General features: G+C 37.2%; 1 protein-coding gene across 3 annotated transcripts in view; it reads right to left on the reverse strand.

The window, feature by feature from the left end:
* Window positions 1–16,332, reverse strand: part of SEMA3A (semaphorin 3A) — a 554,212-nt gene that overhangs the window by 437,555 nt on the left and 100,325 nt on the right. The window lies entirely within an intron of this gene.

Here is a 16,332-nt window from a genome sequence, read left to right on the forward strand (position 1 = left end):
TCCAATGTAAGCTAACAAAGGTATGTGTTTATTTTTGTTCTGTACCAATCAGAACATAAATGGCAACATGACAATTTATGGCAAAGAAAGCACAAAAATAAAATCTTGATTTACATTTCCATGTTTATAATGAAAGTTGTGAAAGGCATACAAAATCACAATGTTGAAAATTCGGAATTTCAAAAACCTAAGGCTATTGTGTATGCTTATGATATCAAATAATAATCTACTTTATCATGTCTATGACTTTAATTGTCTGGTTCTGATTAAAATTGTGATCTCTAGAGAAAAGTATGTGAAAAGTAGCTGTCAACTGCTCAATAAACATTTACTAAAAATTTATTTTACTTAAAATTATCTTTTGGTGGATAATTGTGAACATTTAATGTTTCTCAAATCTATGCATTGCCAAAACAAAGCAAAACAAAAACCAAAATATATATGTAATAAGCATTATATATAAAAAATATATAATATATATTTTACATATATAACATATACATCATATGTATTATATATATTACATATATAACATATACATAATATGTATTATATATAACATGTCTACAATACATGTTATATATATTACATATAACATATATACACATAGTGTGCATAGTATAATTTTTTTTAACTTTTATTTTAAGCTCAGAAGTACAAGTGCAGGTTTGTTAACCTAGGTAAACTTGTAGTGTGGGAGTTTTTACAATTCCTAGCATTTCTGTGAAAATATGTTGTGAACTTTGCCAACGTAATCTCCACGAATTTCTTCCCTTTTTACAGATACATAGGGACAGGTAACTTTGAACACTTAATGTGGCACCATGAAGAGGAGCCAGACAAAACCTTCTAGGTAAGTAGTTTTGAAAAGTTTAGTCTACCTATATGGACTTTAGTTTCCTTATATGTTTTGACATATTAGAATGATATGCCATTTCTGGGAGAGTGACAAATAGGCCATGGGGTTTTATGATAATTAAATAAGATAAATCATGCAAAGTGTATAAAAATGGGCACGACACATAGTAAACCAAAATATTACTTCCTCTTTGCACCTGTATGCCATGCATTGTGCTAGATGATTTATTTCTTATTTGATTTGCTTTTTCTAATGACCAGAGAAGTCTGATTTTAAAGAGTGAAGATAAGCAAATTAACCAAACAACCAAAACACATTTTGATTGACATGCCTTTTTCAATGCAATTTCCTCAACTTTCAAATATAAATATTCTAACTGCTTCCTCATTCTCCTATCCAACAGGTCTTTTAAGACACCAGAACTAATTTTCATTCCACCTCTCATTATTGAAACTAATAGTAGCTACAATTTATTGTGTGTATGCAATTTCTCAGAACCTATATGAGGAGCTTTATACCATTTAATTTAACATAAATGTCTGGTGCCTTTTTCTTAGTTTTTGTCCTGATTAATATTATTGTAGCATGTGACATTCATGACAATTTATGTCTTAGAATAGTGTTTTTCCTGATTCAGAGGTATTGCACACTTCAAACACATCACCCTCCTTTCTCAGTTCCTGACTGAAGCCGTTAAAAATCAAACTTAAGGTCTAGTAATCCTAGTATTTGGGAAGCTGAGGCGGAAGGACTGCTTGAGACCAGGAATTTGACACTAGTCTGGGCAGTATAGCAAGATTCTGTCTCTACAATTTTTTTTCTTTTTTTGGCAACACAGCAAAACTCTGTCTCTATATAATTTTTTTTGTTTTAATTAGCCAAACCTGGTGGCATGTGCCTGTAGTCTTAGCTACTCAGGAGGCTGAGGAAGGAGGATCACTAGAGCCCAGGAGTTTAAGGCTGCAAAGAGGTATGATTGTGCCACTGAACTCCAGCCTGGGCAACAGAGTGAGACTGTTTCTTAAAAAAATAAAATAAAATAACTAAATTAAAATTAAAATCACAGTTATATTGAGGCTACAGAACAAGATGACCTAGTAGAACCCTCCAGCAATTGTACCCCCCTTGCAGAAACATCAACTTGAACAACAATGCATGCAAAAAGAAAGCACCTTTGTAAGAAATAAAACATCATTTGAGAGAACACAGTACCTGGTCTTAGCATAATGACAAGAAAATATGCATTGAATAGGATTGGAAGAACAGTCTTGAACAGCCTATACCACACCTCCTCCAACGCCAAGGAGCACAGTCTGAAAAGAGAATCTGTGTGCTTGGGGAGGAAAAGCACGGTGAGTGTGGGATTATGCGTTGGAACTCAGTGCCACCCTGTCACTATGCAACACAACACAGGAAAAAATTCTGCCAGTGCCCACAGAGGGAGCATTTAGAATAGCCCCGGACCTGAGGGGAATCCATTGTCCTGGCAGAAGGAATGTGAGTCCCAACCTTCTTTACCACTGGCTGACTAAAGTGACCTTGAGCCTTGAATAAATTTCAGTGACAACTAGACCATCCTGACTGCAGTCCTTGAATGAGCCCTGGTGCCACACTGCTCTCAGAGGCTGTGGGCTCAGGGTACAACCCAGCATGACACTAGCTGCAGTGGCCATGGGAGAGCCTATGCCACCCCTCCCCCAATGCCAGACAGTGCACTGTAGACAGAGACTCCTTCAATTTGGATGAAAGAGTGAAGAATACAGAGGACTTTGTCTTCCAACTGAATATCAGCCCAACCACGTTAAAATAAAGCACCAGGGAGAATCCCAAAGCCCCCAGTTCCAGGTCATTATTACTAGGTCATTGCTTCTAGACCCATTGTGAGCCAGAAAGAAATCTACTTCCCTGGTAGGATGGACCAAGTCTAGCAGGACTCACCACTAGGTGCTGGTTAAAATGGCCTCTGGCCTTGAATAAACATTGGTGGCAGTCACACAATAGCAGCCATGGGCCTTTGGCAAGCTACAGTAATGTGCTGCTCTGGGAGACTCTGGGCTTCACGTACAAGCTGGTGTAATGACAGCTGCAGCAGCCATGGAATTGCTAACATCACCCCTCCCCCAACTCCAGGCATCTTAGCATAGAGAGAGGCTCTTTCTACTAGAATAAAGAGAAGGAAGAGAGCAAGGGACTTTCCCTGGGAACCTAGGGAAATCTCCCTCATCTTCCTTATGCCCATCAGGGCTGGGCATTTAGGAGTCTGCAAGAGTTGCAGCATATTGGGCTTAGTGTGCCACGTAGTGTGAAAATGGCTGCAGTGACCACAGGCTAACGAACTCAAAACTCAGTCCCCTCTGAATTCTTGGAAGGCCTCTGAAGAGGGACAGTTACAAACAAGACCAGACTGTGAAGACTAGAATAAATAGTCTTCAATGCCCAGACATCAATGAATGTCCACAAGCATCAAGGACGTCCAGGAAGATATGATCATACCAAATGGAATAAATAAGGCACCAGTGACTAACCCTGAAGGACAGAGACATGTGATCCCTTACCCAGAGAATATAAAATAGCTGTTTTGAGGAAGCTCAATGAATTTCAAGAAAACAGATGGAAGGAATCCATAAATTTATCAGATAAATTTAACAAAGAAATTAAAATAATTTTAAAAATCAAACAAATTTTGGAGCCACAAAATAATGAACAAAACTGAAAAATGCATTAAAGTGTCTCAACAGCAGAACTGATCAAACGGAGGAAAGAATTAGTGAGCTCAAAGTCAGGATACTTGAAAGTTACATAGAGGAGAAAAAAGATGAAAGAGTGAAGAATGTTTCCAAGATCTAGAAAATAGCCTCAAAGGGGCAAATCTAAGATTTATCGGCCTTAAAGAAGAAGTAAAGGTAGAAATAGGGGTAGAAAGTTTATTCAAAGAAATGACAACTGAGATCTTTCCAAACCTAGATGAAGACATATTCTTTGAAGTCATGTGATCATTTTAATAAATGCCACAAAAGCATTCAATAACATTCAACATCCTTTCATGACCAAAGCTCTCAACAAACTGGGTTTAGAAGAAATACCTCAAATCAATATAGGTCATATGTGAAAAACCCATGGCTAGCATCACACTGAATTGGGAAAAACTGAAAGCTTTTCCTGTAAGAACTGGAACAAGAAAAGGTTTCCTACTTTCACCACTTTTATTAAATATAGTACTAGAAGTCCTAGCAAGAGCAATTGGACAAGAGAAAGAAATAAAGGGCATTAGAAATTAGGAAGGAAGAAGTCAAATTGTCCTTGCAGATGACATTATCTTATACTTATAGAAACCTAAGAATTCTGCAAAAAGACTGTTACGGCTGATAAATTCAGTAAGATTGCGGGTTACAAAATCAAAATACAAAAACCAGCAGCATTTCTATGTGCCAATAGTGAACAATTTGAAAAAGAAATCAAGAAAACAATTCCATTTAAAATAGCTACAAAAAATACCTAGGAATAAATTTAACCAAAAAGTGAGAGATCTCTACAGTGAAAACGATAAAATGGTAACAAAAGAAATTGAAGATGACACAAACAATGGAAAAATATTCCATTTTCATGGATTGAAAGAATTGTGTTAAAATGTTGATGATACCGAATGCAGTCTATAGATTCAATGAAAGCTCTACCAAAATACCAATGATCTTGTTCACAGAAATAGAAAAAAAAACAAAACACTAAAATTTGCATGGAACTACAGAAGATCCTGACATAGCCACAGCAATTCTTGTCAAAGAGAATAAAGCTGGGGGCATCACTTCACCTGACTTCAGAATATACTGCAAAGCTATAGTAATGAAAACAGCATGGTACCAGCATAAAAGCAGACACATAGACCAATGGAACAGAATGGGGGACCAAGAAATAAATACACACATTGAAAGCCAAATGATTTTTCAGAAATGCACCAAGAACATATGTTGGATAATGGAGAGTGTCTGTAATCAATGGTGCTAATAATACTGGATATCCATATGCAGACAAATGAAACTAGACCCCTTTATCTGTCATCATATAAAAAATCAACTCTGGGTTAAAGACAAACCAAAGACCTGAAACTATGAAACTATTAGAAGAAAACAGAGAAATGCTTCAGGATGCTGTTCTGGGCAAAGATTGTTTGAGCACCTCACAATCACATACAATCAAAGCAAAAATTGGCAAATGGGATTACATCAAACTAAAAGCTTCTACACAGCAAAGGAAACAATGAAGAAAGTGAAGAGACAACTTCTTGGGAGAAAACATTTGTAAACTATCCACCCAAAAAAGAGTTAATTGCCAGAATATATAAGGAAGTCAAACCATTGTGTAGCAAACAAACAAAACAAAACAAAACAAAATCTAATTTAAAAATAAAAAAGGCCTGGATAGACATTTCTTAAAATCGACACCACGGCTGGGTATATGGAAAAACGCTCAACATCATTCATACCTAATTATCAGGAAAATGCAAATCAAATATCATCTCATCCTAGTTAGAATGCTATTAACAAAAATACAAAACATAACAACTGTTGGCAACAGTGTGGAGAAAGTGGGGAACACTTGTACACTGTTGGTGAGAATATAAATTAGTACAGCCATTATGGAAAATAATATGGACATTCCTCAAAAAACTATAATTAGAACTACCATATAATTCATGAATCCCCCAGCTGGGTATGTATCCCAAAGAAAGGAAATCAGTATATCAAAGAGATATCTTCACTCCCATGTTTATTGCAGCACTATTTATAACCAAGATACGGAAGCGACCTAAGTGTCCATCAATGGATGTATGAAGATAATGTGGTGTATGTACATGATGGAATATTTTCAGCCATAAAAAGAATATTATTATTAATGGATGAATAAATAAAGATAATGTGGTGTATATACATGATGGAATATTATCCAGCCACAAAAAGAATAATATTCTATTACTTTCAGTAACATAGATCGAAGTAGAGGGCATTATGTTAAGTGAAATAGACAATGTATAGAAAGACAAATATCACATGTTCTCATTCATGTCTGGGGGCTAAAACAATTGACTTTATGGAGATAGTGACTAGAATGTTGGTGAGGCCAGGAAGGGTAGTGGGGTAGAGAGTTGAAGACAGATTGGTTTACAAAAATACAGTTAGGAGTGTGAGCGATGCAGAAGACAGATGATTTCTGCATTTCCAACTGAGGTAATGGGTTCATCTCACTGGGGAGTGCCGGAGAGTGGGTGCAGGACAGTGGGTGCAGTGCACGGTGCATGAGCCAAAGCAGGATGAGGCATCGCCTCACCCGGGAAGCATGAGGGATCAGGGAATTCCCTTTCCTAGTCAAAGAAAGGGGTGACAGATGGCACCTGGAAAATCAGGTCACTCCCACCCTAATACTGCGCTTTTCCAACAGGCTTAAGAAACGGCACACCAGGAGATTATATCCCACACATGGCTCAGAGGGTCCTACACCCATGGAGCCTCGCTCATGGCTAGCATAGCAGTCTGAGATCAAACTGCAAGGTGGCAGCGAGGCTGGGGGAGGGGCACCTGCCATTGCCCAGGCTTGAGTAGGTAAACAAAGCGGCTGGGAAGCTCGAACTGGGTGGAGCCCACCACAGCTCAAGGAGGCCTGCTGCCTCTGTAGGCTCCACCTCTGGGGGCAGGGCACAGACGAACAAAAGACAGCAATAACCTCTGCAGACTTAAATGTCCCTGACAGCTTTGAAGAGAGTAGTGGTTCTCCCAGCATGCAGCTTGAAATCTGAGAATGGGCAGACTGCCTCCTCAAGTGGGTCCCTGACCCCCGAGCAGCCTAACTGGGAGGCACCCCCAGTAGGGGCGGACTGACACCTCACACAGCTGGGTACTCCTCTGAGACAAAACTTCCAGAGGAACGATCAGGCAGCAACATTTGCGGTTCACCAATATCTGCTGTTCTGCAGCCACCGCTGCTGATACCCAGGCAAACAGGGTCTGGAGTGGACCTCCAGTAAACTCCAATAGACCTGCAGCTGAGGGTCCTGACTGTTAGAAGGAAAACTAACAAGCAGAAAGGACATCCACACCAAAAACCCATCTGTAGGTCACCATCATCAAAGACCAAAGGTAGATAAAACCACAAAGATGGGGAAAAAACAAAGCAGAAAAACCAGAAACTCTAAAAATCAGAGTGCCTCTCCTCCTCCAACGGAACACAGCTCCTCACCAGCAACAGAACAAAGCGGGACGGAGAACGACTTTGAAGAGTTGAGAGAAGAAGGCTTCAGAAGATCAAACTACTCCAAGATAAAGGAGGAAGTTCCAAATAATGGCAAAGAAGTTAAAAACTTTGAAAAAAAATTAGACGAATGGATAAATGGAATAAACAATGCAGAGAAGTCCTTCAAGGACCTGATGGAGCTAAAAACCACAGGACGAGAACTACGTGACAAATGCACAAGCCTCAGGAGCCGATGTGATCAACTGGAAGAAAGGGTATCAGCGATGGAAGACAAAATGAATGAAATGAAGCGTGAAGAGAAGTTTAGAAAAAAAAGAATAAAAAGAAACGAACAAAGCCTCCAAGAAATATGGGACTATGTGAAAAGACCAAATCTACGTCTAATTGGTGTACCTGAAAGTGACGGGGAGAATGGAACCAAGTTGGAAAACACTCTGCAGGATATTACCCAGGAGAACTTCCCCAATCTAGCAAGGCAGGCCAACATTCAAATTCAGGAAATACAGAGAACGCCACAGAGATACTCCTCGAGAAGAGCAACTCCAAGACACATAATTGTCAGATTCACCAAAGTTGAAATGAAGGAAAAAATGTTAAGGGCAGCCAGAGAGAAAGGTCGGGTTACCCAAAAAGGGAAGCCCATCAGACTAACAGCTGATCTCTTGGCAGAAACTCTACAAGCCAGAAGAGAATGGAGGCCAATATTCAACATTCTGAAAGAAAAGAATTTTCAACCCAGAATTTCATATCCAGCCAAACTGAGCTTCATAAGTGAAGGAGAAATAAAATACTTTACAGACAAGCAAATGCTGAGAGATTTTGTCACCACCAGGCCTGCCCTAAAAGAGCTCCTGAAGGAAGCACTAAACATGGAAAGGAACAACCGGTACCAGCCACTGCAAAAACATGCCAAATTGTAAAGACCATCAAGGCTAGGAAGAAACCACATCAACTAACGAGCAAAATAACCAGCTAAAAACATAATGACAGGATCAAATTCACACATAACAATACTAACCTTAAATGTAAATGGGCTAAATGCTCCAATTAAAAGGCACAGACTGGCAAATTGGATAAAGGGTCAAGACCCATCAGTGTGCTGTATTCAGGAAACCCACCTCAGGTGCAGAGACACACATAGGCTCAAAATAAAGGGATGGAGGAAGATCTACCAAGCAAATGGAAAACAAAAAAAGGCAGGGTTTACAATCCTAGTCTCTGATAAAACAGACTTTAAACCAACAAAGATCAAAAGAGACAAAGAAGGCCATTACATAATGGTCAAGGGATCAATTCAACAAGAAGAACTAACTATCCTAAATATATATGCACCCAATACATTAACACCCAGATTCATAAAGCAAGTCCTTAGTGACCTACAAAGAGACTTAGACTCCCACACAACAATAATGGGAGACTTTAACACCTCACTGTCAACATTAGACAGATCAACGAGACAGAAAGTTCACAAGGATATCCAGGAATTGAACTCAGCTCTGCACCAAGTAGACGTAATAGACATCTACAGAACTCTCCACCCCAAATCAACAGAATATGCATTCTTTGCAGCACCACACCACACCTATTCCAAAAATGACCACATAGTTGGAAGTAAAGCACTCCTCAGCAAATGTAAAAGAACAGAAATTGTAACAAACTATCTCTCAGACCACAGTGCAATCAAACTAGAACTCAGGATTAAGAAACTCACTCAAAACCGCTCAACTACATGGAAACTGAACAACAACCTGCTCCTGAATGACTACTGGGTACATAACGAAATGAAGGCAGAAATAAAGATGTTCTTTGAAACCAATGAGAACAAAGACACAACATACCAGAATCTCTGGGATGCATTCAAAGCAGTGTGTAGAGGGAAATTTGTAGCACTAAATGCCCATAAGAGAAAGCAGGAAAGATCTAAAATTCACACCCTAACATCACAATTAAAAGAACTAGAGAAGCAAAAGCAAACACATTCAAAAGCTAGCAGAAGGCGAGAAATAACTAAGATCAGAGCAGAACTGAAGGAAATAGAGACACAAAAAAACCTTCAAAAAATCCATGAATCCAGGAGCTGGTTTTTTGAAAAGATCAACAAAATTGATAGACCACTAGCAAGACTAATAAAGAAGAAAAGAGAGAAGTATCAAATAGACGCAATAAAAAATGACAAAGGGGATATCACCACCGATCCCAAAGAAATACAAACTACCATCAGAGAATACTATAAACACCTCTAGGCAAATAAACTAGAAAATCTAGAAGAAATGCATAAATTCCTTGACACATACACCCTCCCAAGACTAAACCAGGAAGAAGCTGAATCTCTGAATAGATCAATAACAGGCTCTGAAATTGAGGCAATAATTAATAGTTTACCAAGCAAAAAAAGTCCAGGACAAGATGGATTCACAGCCGAATTCTACCAGAGGTACAAAGAGGAGCTGGTAGCATTCCTTCTGAAACTATTCCAATAAATAGAAAAAGAGGGAATCCTCCCTAACTCATTTTATGAGGCCAACATCATCCTGATACCAAAGCCTGGCAGAGACACAACAAAAAAAAGAGAATTTTAGACCAATATCCTTGATGAACATTGATGCAAAAATCCTCAATAAAATACTGCCAAAGTGAATCCAGCAGCACATCAAAAAGCTTATCCACCATGATCAAGTGGGCTTCATCACTGGGAATGCGAGGCTGGTTCAACATATGAAAATCAATAAACAATCCAGCATATAAACAGAACCAAAGACAAAAACCACATGATTATCTGAATAGATGCAGAAAAGGCCTTTGACAAAATTCAACAATGCTTCATGATAAAAACTCTCAATAAATAGGTATTGATGGGACGTATCTCAAAATAATAAGAGTTATCTATGACAAAACCACAGCCAATATCATACTGAATGGACAAAAACTGGAAGCATTCCCTTGGAAAACTGGCACAAGACAGGGATGCCCTCTCTCACCACTCCCATTCAACATAGTGTTGGAAGTTCTGGCCAGGGCAATCAGGCAGGAGAAGGAAATAAAGGGTATTCAATTAGGAAAAGAGGAATTCAAATTGTCCCTGTTTGCAGATGACATGATTGTATATCTGTCATGGTCTCAGCCCAAAATCTCCTTAAGCTGATAAGCAACTTCAGCAAAGTCTCAGGATACAAAATCAATGTGCAAAAATCACAAGCATTCTTATACACCAATAACAGAGAGCCAAATCATGAGTGAACTCCCATTCACAATTGCTTCAAAGAAAATACAATACCTAGGAATCCAACTTACAAGGGATATGAAGGACCTCTTCGAGGAGAACTACAAACCACTGCTCAATGAAATAAAAGAGGATATAAACAAATGGAAGAACATTCCATGCTCATGGGTAGGAAGAATCAATATCGTGAAAATGGCCATACTGCCCAAGGTAATTTATAGATTCAATGCCATCCCCATCAAGCTACCAATGACTTTCTTCACAGAATTGGAAAAAGCTACTTTAAAGTTCATATGGAACCAAAAAAGAGCCCACATTGCCAAGTCAATCCTAAGCCAAAAGAACAAAGCTGGAGGCATCACCCTACCTGACTTCAAACTCTACTACCAGGCTACAGTAACCAAAACAGCATGGTACTGGTACCAAAACAGAGATATAGACCAATGGAACAGAACAGAGCCCTCAGAAATAATGCCACACATCTACAACTATCTGATCTTTGACAAACCTGACAAAAACGAGCAATGGGGAAGGGATTCCCTATTTAATAAATGGTGCTGGGAAAACTGGCTAGCCATATGTAGAAAGCTGAAACTGGATCCTTTCCTTACACCTTATACCAAAATTAATTCAAGATGGATTAAAGACTTACATGTTAGACCTAAAACCATAAAAACCCTAGAAGAAAACCTAGGCATTACCATTCAGGACATAGGCATGGGCAAGGACTTCATGTCTAAAGCACAAAAGCAATGGCAACAAAAGCCAAAATTGACAAATGGGATCTAATTAAACTAAAGAGCTTCTGCACAGCAAAGAAAACCACCATCAGAGTGAATAGGCAACCTACAAAATGGGAGAAAAGTTTTGCAACCTACTCATCTGACAAAGGGCTAATATCCAGAATCTATAATGAACTCAAAAAAATTTACAAGAAAAAAACAAATAACCCCATCAACAAGTGGGTGAAGGATATGAACAGACGCTTCTCAAAAGAAGACATTTATGCAGCCAAAAACCACATGAAAAAATGCTCACCATCACTGGCCATCAGAGAAATGCAAATCAAAACCACAATGAGATATCATCTCACACCAGTTAGAATGGCAATCATTAAAAAGTCAGGAAACAACAGGTGCTGGAGAGGATGTGGAGAAATAGGAACACTTTTACACTGTTGGTGGGACTGTAAACTAGTTCAACCATTGTGGAAGTCAGTGTGGCGATTCCTCAGGGATCTAGAACTAGAAATACCATCTGACCCAGCCATCCCATTACTGGGTATATACCCAAAGGATTATAAATCATGCTGCTATAAAGACACATGCACACATATGTTTATTGCGGCACTATTCACAATAGCAAAGACTTGGAACCAACCCAAATGTCCAACAATGATAGACTGGATTAAGAAAATGTGGCACATATACACCATGGGATACTATGCAGCCATAAAAAATGATGAGTTCATGTCCTTTGTAGGGACATGGATGAAGCTGGAAACCATCATTCTCAGCAAACTATTGCAAGGACAAAAAACCAAACACCACATGTTCTCACTCATAGGTGGGAATTGAACAATGAGAATACATGGACAGAGGAAGGGGAACATCACACACCGGGGACTGTTGTGGGGTGGGGGCAGGGGGGAGGGATAGTATTAGGAGATATACCTAATGCTAAATGATGAGTTATTGGGTGCAGCACACCAACATGGCACATGTATACATATGTAACAAACCTGCACGTTGTGCACATGTACCCTAAAACTTAAAGTATAATAATAAAAATATATATATGTATATATATATTCAAATGTAAAAAAATACAGTTAGAAGGATAGGTTCTATTGTTTGACAGCACAATAGGACACTATCATTAAAAATAATTTATTGTACATTTCAAAATATCTAGAAGTATTGGAATGTTCCCAACAAAAACAAATGATACATCTTTGAGGTGATGGATATTTTAATTACCTTAATTTGATTATTATACCTTGGATGCTTGTATCAAAATACCACATGTACCCCATAAATATATACAACTATTATGAATCAATTTTTTAAAATAAAAAAATTATAGTTATATAATTATCTAGTGTTCTATTTTGCTTCTGTATTCCTCTAAAATCTGTCATACTGCCACATTATACATACAAATCCCAATTGCATCTTTCACATTAGCCCTTTTTGTGTTACTTCCTTGGCATTTTACAACTGCCCTAATGTTTTTAGATCAAGACATAAGGGGGAAAGAAACTTTTACATTATTACATTTAACTTAGTATTTACTTGTGATTGATAGCTGAAGTTTACTTACTTCTCTGAAACGTATTTAACCATCCATAGATACAAAATAGCTATTGTGTAAATTCTTCTTGTATTAAAAGAAAAAAAACTAATTTGTGTTTGATTTAGCAGTTCCCAAATGAGAATAATCAAGCAAATGTGTTTTCTCAATCACTGACTTTCTTGGACCAAATAAGTTAGATAAGAAAAACTAAGCTATGGCATATGATTTCTGGAAACAGTTATTGTTGAAACAAATTAATTTAGAAAGAAGTTATAAAACTTATGTACAAATTTTATTTATTAGATAATTATGCATTGCTTTCCACGTTTCTCCTATTGTGAGGTATAATGTACAGAAATATGAATTTTACTGAAATAAATGTAAATTTTACTTAATCTTTTCTTAATAGCTTTCATTTTTGTTATTTGGAAAAATGATTCATAAGGATCACGTAGGGAGTAGCATTGGTTATAGTATAACTGATTTTAAAGAAAATTTTTCCGTGGAGAAAGACAAAATCGAGTTGAAAATACAAGACTGTTAATTGTTTTGTTCCTGTATAAGAATCAACAAAAGTAAACTCATTGTTTCATCTTACGTTATGTAACTGTCTGCTCTTAAAGAAAAACACAAATTCACACAATCCTTTATACTTTCTATACAATAATTTACATGTATTTTATATATTTACCTTTATATTTATAAACATACACAATATATTTTTCATTTGTTAAGAATTGAGTGCAGTTTTTCATCAGGGGGTCATTTTCTTCTATAATTTTCAAGATAAAAGACATTCTTTTAATGTCAGCCTCATGCCTACATGGCTATGTTTTATACTATTAAGCAAGCAACCTGGATTTAATTCCCAACCCAGATTGCACACTCCCCAGACTACTTGGTTCAACACCTGTAAAGAAGAAAATTACTTATGTTACATGAAAGCACCTATTTTAGTTTTAAGGAGAGGTGCTAGTTTCCAATAAAGGAATAGAGTGTATTTTTCTTTGTTTTCTGTTGGAAATGTAGTAGTTGTGGCCTTTCAGCAGAATATGTCAAGCCACCCCACAAAGAGTTCCTTTCCCAGTGTATTTATTGCTGCGTGCACCACCACATGTTTTTCGCATAAAGAAAAGAAAAATGCAGGTATTAGAGATTCTAATTATATGTTTCTACAAGCTGAATTAACACAGAAATGTCAAATTGCTTGGGGGAGCATTTAACCCTGTACCTCTAGAGCATTCCAAAGTATTTGTGTTTCTGTACACTTAGACTCTTAAAAGCTATTTGACCGTTTTCCCAGGGTATCTGCACCTAAGAGACTAACTAGCTTTATACTGACACAGTGGCAACTATTAGATAGAACTTACTTCAGGTTTTTCTTGTTGTCGTTGCCGGGGGATTGTAACTTTTTATTCCACTCTAAATCTGAAGGTTTAAGATAGAGGAATATAAACTTTCAGTAGGTCAGTGTATTAGCAGATGTTTATATTGTCTGTGTGTTTGTGTATCTGTGTGTGGGTATATGTTTATGAGACAGAGGGAGAGAAAATCCAGCTAACTGTATCTTAGAAACATCAATGGAGAGGTAGAGAGATAGCATTCTTCTCCCACCCTGTAATACTTGATTTCTGGACTAGGAAAGAAATTGGTAGCGGTCCACTTGGGATTTTTTATAATATTGCAAAATGGCTATGATTATTAATTTATGTTTTAACAAATAACCACATTAAGGGATAAAGTAGAAAGCACAGTCATTGGAGCATAAACTTGAACAGGAATAATAAGACATTTTATTGTCAGCAGGGATTTATCTCTCAGGGATGCTAGAATGCTGGGTTTCCTTTGCTTACCATGAATTATTGATTCTATGTCCTGTTACTTCCATTATGGTGTTTCCAAAATATCAGCCTAACTAGTCTTTTGTATTAAACCTATTTCAAAAATAATAGACTACAAATATAATTGCATCAGTTTCTTAAAATATTGACATTTGGGTATAATTATACATATATATTCATATTCTAGTATTATAGAAAAATAACTGAAAAAATGCAGTGGCCTCAAATATATTAACTATCTACATTTCAAAATCTGTGTAAACATTTTATTGAAAAATTTTTAGGCTTTTCCTTACGTATGTTGAGAAATTTTTTGGCATTTTTTATTTTCTCCTGGCAACATGAAACAGCTGGGTTAAAACAACAGTTTAGATTCCGGTTTGTTTTCTTTCTTTTTTCTTTCAAGAAGAGGTCATGGACCACCTGTAAACTGTATCTTGATGGATTAAATAAAACTTGTAAAATTGAATCCTGGTAATAAGGTAGATTCTATAAAATAGACACCTTGTATCTCTCTCCATTATTCCATTCTTTTGTGGTTCTTCCTTGATTCAAATGTGCACTTATTTTAACATATGTGGTTTCTACAAATTCTACAACACTTCTTGCTTTCTTTCCTAAGACACCTATAGTGACTTTTCTTATTGTGCTGGGCAAACTTTGAACTCCTAGATGCCATTTATGACAGCTCAAAACGAATGCCTTGATAAGGCTACAAAGCAAAGTGGTGGTTTGAAAAGCCTATTGATGAAAGGTTGGCAGGGAGGCTGTGCTAACCACATACAAGGATCATGCATGAGGCTACAGGAGGTCACAGGTTTTTAAGGAGCATGGATCAAGCAGGGTCAGATTGGTTACAGCCAATTGCACAGCACATTCTTCTCCATTCATCCCCAGCTGCATCTCTAATTATGACCTACACAATCAGCGATGAAGCATTAAAAAGTGGAACTGTATTGTTCCATGGTGAGTGCTTAGCAAAAAAGCTGGAATTTGATACTTAGTCACAGTTTGCAAACAATGTGGTTGAACCACCTGAGGGGTCACATTTTTACATTCTGAGGCAATTTATTAGTAATGGTACATGTCAGTCAAAAATCCCCCTAAAGCTCTTTCATTACTAGCCATGACTTTGATACAGAAATGGTTCAAAGTAATAGGCAAATAAAACAAGAGCTAGATCATTTACAAAGAAGGATCACCACATTCCCTTTATCCTTTCCTGATGAGCAATCTTTGTAGTTGAGCTCTAAGTGGTATAAAGATTATACTGGATGGGTTATTTTGAAAGCAAGCCTTTTTATTTGTCAATGAGGGATTGTTAAAGCTTCTAAACTATTTCCATGATTTCTTCCATTTTAACTGAAAATATAAACAGAAGCAAACACTATGGTTGAGTCACTGCAACGACACTTCTCCCAGCTATAGTTTTTTAGATAGGAATGACTCAAGTTTACAAAGCTGGTATAAATTTGGAAAGAGTCCTGCATAAAGATGTTTCACAACTTCCTTCCAAAACACACACACACATACACACACGCTCACACACACACATTCATACACAAATTTCTTTTTCAAGACAAATTTAAGGAATTCAACAAAAATTACTTTTCTATTTTTGGAAGGAAATACCACCTTTCATCAACAAATGCAACATTTTAGTAGTTTTAATTTTTCTATACATGCTTCTGGAATGATTACTATTATACATTTCTTTCTTCATCTACTGACTTCTATGTAGGAACTTACCCTTCATAACTGATGCAGTTATGACATCACAGGATGTATTATATGTGTAGAATAATGGTTCTATTGCCATAGCCTCTCTAAGTGAAGGTTTTTTAACAATGAAAGTCACATTCTTAAAGATTTTA

Source organism: Pan troglodytes, chromosome 6, assembly GCF_028858775.2.
Source record: "Pan troglodytes isolate AG18354 chromosome 6, NHGRI_mPanTro3-v2.0_pri, whole genome shotgun sequence".
Classification (NCBI taxonomy): domain Eukaryota; kingdom Metazoa; phylum Chordata; class Mammalia; order Primates; family Hominidae; genus Pan; species Pan troglodytes.